This window comes from Semicossyphus pulcher, unplaced genomic scaffold (genome assembly GCF_022749685.1).
Source record: "Semicossyphus pulcher isolate SPU_LCO1_2020_fin unplaced genomic scaffold, fSemPul1.0.p SCAF_16, whole genome shotgun sequence".
Lineage (NCBI taxonomy): Eukaryota > Metazoa > Chordata > Actinopteri > Labriformes > Labridae > Semicossyphus > Semicossyphus pulcher.
This window is the reverse complement of record NW_027211670.1, coordinates 3,845,328-3,851,518: the sequence shown is the minus strand read 5'-3', so window position 1 is coordinate 3,851,518 and position 6,191 is coordinate 3,845,328. Positions and strand designations below refer to the sequence as shown.

Genomic DNA, 6,191 nt, shown 5'->3' with positions numbered 1-6,191 from the left:
CCGTAAGTTATTGGATTTTTTTTTTTTTTAACTAACACAATTCAGTTTAATCTACATGAATTATAATGTATGTGAAGTCAGCATCATGTTAGGGATAAAGCTAATGCACATTAAAACAGCCACTGAATGATATTTCATTAGTTTAATATTTAAAATATGATTGAAGTGAGGTTCAGCCATGAGCCTGTTCTGCCTGAGCCGCACCTTTGAATGATGTTCTGGTATTTTATTTTTAACTGCTTCCATGTACGTTTTTCTCCCGCTGGATTGCTCCTAAATTAATATACATTTTAGCTTCCAGTCGTGATTAAGTATTAAATAAATAGACCAGTTCAAACATACACATTTACTCGAGCAGCAGTTTCTTCCCACGCCACTTCTCTCTCTTTTGCAGCTGCAGCCGTGTTACTTTATTTTTCTAAAAACATGCTTGTATTCGCTGAACGTCCGCATGAGGATTTCGAGCTTCACTGGTGTGACGTAGGAGGACCTCTTTTTGTGTACCATTGCCATGGTGAATCGTGGTGTCGGGGCTCCATTAATGCTGGCTTTTTATAGTCAGCGTGCACGCACTTAACTCTGGCTGAGCCTACTCAGAGTTGATTGAACAAACTCTGATCAGCTGTTCTGGAACCGAAAAGCCAGCGAATTTAAGTCAGAGTAAGTCAAACCACAGTCCGGGGTTAGACTGAGGGTTTGTTGTACCTCATTTCTGAAACAGACCCCAGACCTGTGAAACTGTCATCTGTCTGTGGATGTACCTGTTTCCTTGTGGCTACCAGTGATTGTTACCTGTTGGTTCTTTTTTCCTTTGAATTTATTTTACCTGGACACTTTCTAAGTAAGCCTTTGTTGTTCTGTTGTTGTTTAGTTTATTAACCTTATATCTAAAGTCTGCATCTGCGTCCGTAACATTTTTTTGTTCGAATACGAAACCTTGACATATTGTTGTGGGACTGCTTCCAACAATTTCAGAAAGGTTCAGAACTAAATAGACAACATTCACACTCTCTTTATTAAAGCAAAGGTCAGGTTGCAAATTTTTATTTTTATTTTTTATTTTTTTCCCTTTAAGACGCTTACAATGATACACTGTTACATTGTTGGATGCCTGGATGCCTGTTGACCTTGTCTCACTAAACCATCAGCAAAAATGTTCAGTTTGACACGCATGCGCATAAATCACGGTCACATGCACGGAAATACAAACAGATCATATCTGTTTTTCTTCAGTGAGGAGACTGCATCTAAGTCTTTAATACGGGACGAGCCGATGGCGCCATCCACATGATCGATAGTGTGATCCTAACGCTGTGTAACACAACTTTTTCACTTCAGTGTATAGAGTGCTATTTACAAAACTATACATCTGGGACTTGAAGGTCGAGCACTTTGAGGTAATGGAGTAAAAGCAGAGGGATGAAGCAGCGGGTGGAGCTGGCAGGGATTCATTGTTCTGGACCCGCTGACTTTCACCACTAATAGACAGAACTATGTGGAGTCCACTTGCCCACAAGGTGGCTGTACGCGTGTTTGTGTGTGTGAGAGCGAGAAAGGTGTCATTGATTTCTGTCTGATGTCAAGCTGAGGTTACAATACATACAGCGCTGGTGTTTGTGGCTGTGTGTGTGTGTCAGAGTGTGTCCAGCAAAGTTCTCTAAATCCACCCGGTTCTTGATTTCTCTGATGCTCGGTTGAGGTTTATATGTTTATATTCCACTGCTTTCTATTAGAGCAAAGATGTCCAGAAACTGAGGGGTATTGTACAAAACCAAGATAAGGTATTAAGCCGGGATTTTCCAACTATCCTGGCTAAATCTAGCCTTGACTCAGTTGCATGAAAGCAAGTTAAATAAAACCCGGTCAAGTTACCATGGAGATTTATTCTTTACAGCTAGCTAACAACCAGGCTAAGATTAATCCTAGTGATTCATCTGTTAGTTCGACGGTCAATCCTGAGATGATTAATTAATGAGAAATCAATGTGTTTTACAGCATTTCCATGGTCTTTGTAAATACGTTTCATAACTTTAATTATCCTGCATTTAAACATTACAGATATATTGTCATTTGTCATTTGATTTAAGTAGATTTACTGTTATTTTAACGGTAACAGTCACTTTTAAATTGGTGAAACGGTGGTTTCAATTAAGTCTCTGACGAGGGCAATATATACACTGAACAAAAATATAAACGCAACACTTTTGTTTTTGCTCCCATTTTTCATGAGCTGAACTCAAAGATGTAAGACTTTTTCTATGTACACAAAAGGCCTATTTCTCTCAAATATTGTTCACAAATGTGTCTAAGTCTGTGTTAGTGAGCACTTCTCCTTTGCCGAGATAATCCATCCACCTCACAGGTGTGGCATATCAAGATGCTGATTAGACAGCATGATTATTGCACAGGTGTGCCTTAGGCTGGCCACAATAAAAGGCCACTCTAAAATGTCAGGTAAGTGTTGCGTTTATATTTTTGTTCAGTGTAGGTTCAAGTCCCATTAACCTGTTTCCTCTGCACAATGGCATGCCCATTTTTGAATGATGTACTGGATGAGGAAGCATTAATACTCAGTCGAGCATTTAGGCGTGAAAGAGTCTTCCGGGACAAGTCGGACCCATTGGCCTTTGCAGATGAATATCTGACTGAGATTAGATAGATTCTCAGGTGATGGAATTCTATATTTTATTTTGGCTGCTGGGTCCAAAGATTCAGCAGCAGACAGCACGAAGCCAGGCTCTCACTGTACCACAGATGGTCTGCATTACGCTGCGATTATTGGCAAGTGGAACCTTCCTTTATACTGTTGGAGATGCCGAGAACCTCAATAAAGGGACTATTTGCCGAACAATAAGACGTGGTAGTCTACCACTGAAGTCACTATCACACATATTTATCACCTTCCCTGGCCACAGTAGACCCCTCTACAACGAGGACGAGTTTTACAAGATTGCAGGTAAAGTGAACACGAGGGAGACTGTGTCAACAGGAAATCCTTCCACAGCATCAATGTTCAGGTAAGAATGATTTATGGTTACTCTCAGCTACAAAAAATTAATTCTGTTCATTAAATTACCGTAATAGGTTTCATCTTATTGTTTCAGATGATCTGTGATGCTGACTGCCTTGTCAGCAATTTAGAGGCAAAGTGGCCTGGCTCAGTCCACGACTCCAGAATCAAAGTAAGCCACACAAATTTTATTTTAAAGCACTTTGGACATCATGAGTGTTTTACTCTGCCATCTATGTAGTTTTAAGAATTATAACTTGTATTCTCAGGTGAATTCTCTGGTGTGCTGCTGGGAGACAAAGGCTATGCCTGGGAATCATTTCTGATGACTCCCCTTGCAGACCCCCAAACCCCGGCACAGCAGGCCTACAACCATGCCCATGCCAAAACAAGGGCCCGAATTGAGATGACCTTTGGCCTTCTGAAATCTGGTTTTCATTGCCAGCACCACCTGAGGGTCTCCCCGGACAGGGCCTGTGATGTGATTGTTGCATGCACATTGCTGCATAACATCAGCAGCCTGAGAAAGGAAAGGGCTCCCAGAGTAGTTCTGGATATTGAACGGGACCATGCTCCCGATTCCCAGACAATATAAATGGCAGACTGGTCAGAGAGCAATATTGCAAATTATTTCAGTTAATTTTGTTTTGATTTAGCCATATATAACCATATAGTGTACTAGACATTCATGAAAAAGATATTATTTTATTTTTGCATGCATCACTTGTCAGCTTGGAGCTGGGAGAGAGAGAAGAGAAAAACATAGCTGATTAACACATTGTGTTACGGTCATGGTCACAGTGTGCACTGAAATAATCTCTCACTTCTCTTTCTAGTTTCTTGATTTCTGGGTCCAGTTTTCTTCGTGTCTTCCGTTTGATCTCCAGCTCGCTTGATGTCCTGTAGCTTTTTCTTGCTCAACTCTTCATATCCGCCAGCTCTATCTGTCCCTTAAGATGTCTTGCATAAAGTTGTCTGATGCTTTGTGAATTCTGTAAAACACCTGTCAGTTTACTTAAGGCAATACTCACTATGTTACCAGGCTGTTGACCTTGCTGTGCAGTGTCTGGGTCCTGTTACAGATATGATATTTTGTATTTGCTCCACGTCACTGACTTCTTATTCACTATGGATGAAATAAGCAGGATATTTCCACAAAATTGACATGATACCTCAAGCCTTCTGGAGTGCAGTGATATATTCTCTTCATCATAGAAAGTACTCACTGGATCATCCTCTGGTAGCTCCAAAAGTGTGACTGTGTTACCAGATACTGCAAGGGAAGCCAAAGTCAGACAGTACACATAATATCATTATTTGATTGTGTTTCATGTTAAGTAGTATTGTAATAATGTGTCTTGTATGAAGAGGCCATTTTCTGTCACTGGGACAGAGTGAGTGGCTGTCCCTCCCTGGATCCCTTCCATCACTGGCCTCCCTTTATTAACATCCAGTGCCAGCTCCTCTGCTGCAGTGAACTCCTGGGTCGGTGGGCCGCCCCCCGTGCCCGATTTATGTCTTTTTTACTACAATCATAGAGACATAAAATATGTCAGCAGATCTATTCACCTCATTTGTACTTTGTTATCAATAATCAAGTCACTTACCAGGCTGCAAAATGTTCTTGTATTTAATTTTGACTTGCTGCCAGTTCCTTTGGTGGCCGTTTGTTCTTTATGAAGGATAGACAAATACATAGGATAGATGAAAATAGACAAAAAACACAAGATAGATAAATAGATTAAATAAAGTGGACAGAAAAAATAGACGCCCATTGTGGATAATTGTTTGCAATTGATCTTAATGATAATCTACATTTCCTGAGTAACATGCACTTCAACTCGCCACATTTAAGGCAAAATGTACAACTGTTAATTATTGGACTTGAAATTGTAATTAATTGTAATTATGACAGTTTCAGTGGAGCACAGTGGGACTACTTACTCATTCAGCCGGTCCGCTATTGTCTGCCAGGCTTTCTCTCGTTCTTTAATTATAGCAGCTGTATTTCCTTTTTTCTAATGATGTGTTTCATTTCTTCGTATATCTCCATGAGGAGCTGTTGTTCTGCTGACGAAAAGTATGATGCATGTCTTGTCCATTTTTCCATCCGTGATCCTGTGATCGATCCCGTGGTCTATTTAAGAATGCCTTGAACATGCACTTATCCTGACTATCTGCACCTGGCTTGACATAGCTGCGCCTTCTCATCCTGGCTCGGCGAACCTGCAACCAATTCAGCCAGGATGCAGATTAAACTAGGTCAAGCTGGGCTTTCTCAGTTATCCTGGATTTCTATTTTCTACTTTTGTGCGATACCTCTCTGGATTGAACTTAAACTAATCCCACTCTCACTCCTCTCTGCTCTCCTCCATGCTGCTTTTGTTAGATGATTAGCCCTCCCCTAACCCACAGGTGTGATTCATTTGTCACCTCATCTTCCCCTCCTTCTTCTCCAGTCAAGATAGAAAAGGGCTATTGTGTAGTTTTGTCTCTCGCTTACAGCGAAGAAAACAGCACTGCGGCAAATTGTAAATAGACACATTGTAGCGGCCTGGGAACGGTTTCATGCGGAGATGTGACGTCACCACTTAACAACCTGATGGCGCCATCGTTTGGGTAAAATACCATAACACAATAACTTACCTCTCTGCATTTTATACTGGTGTATTGGTTGCTCCGATATGTAGGACGCAGCCCATTTTTTAGATGAAAAAAATATATATTAAAAGTGCGTCTTATACACAGAATTGTACGGTAAATATGTTTTTTAAATGTTGTTAAGCAAGATTTCTGACTATGAGTTTACAACTGCGTGTCCATAAGTAAACTAAATCTGTTTGTATTCAGAGCCTTCTCTATTGTCGCCCCCTCCCTCTGGAACTCTCTCCCCCAACACCTCAGACACTCTCCCTCACTCCCCTCTTTCAAAACTGGACTCAAAACCCACCCATTTAAATCTGCTTTTAATCTGTGACCCCTCATTATGTTATTGTTGTAATTGTTTTCTTTTAAATACTTGCATATTTAACTGTAATTTCTGCACCTTCATTGTTTTATACTGTTTATTGCTTTTACTGTCTTCGCTATTATTTTTAACATGTAAAGTGTCTTTGAGTACTTCTTAAAGCGCTATATAAATATAATCTATTATTATTATTATTGTTCAGTTGCTACCAAC

At 40.3% G+C, this 6,191-nt stretch overlaps 1 pseudogene; it reads left to right on the top strand.

The window, feature by feature from the left end:
- Positions 1–2,521: 2,521 nt before the first annotated feature.
- On the top strand, positions 2,522–3,420 carry LOC138593611 (putative nuclease HARBI1; annotated as a pseudogene).
- Positions 3,421–6,191: the final 2,771 nt, after the last annotated feature.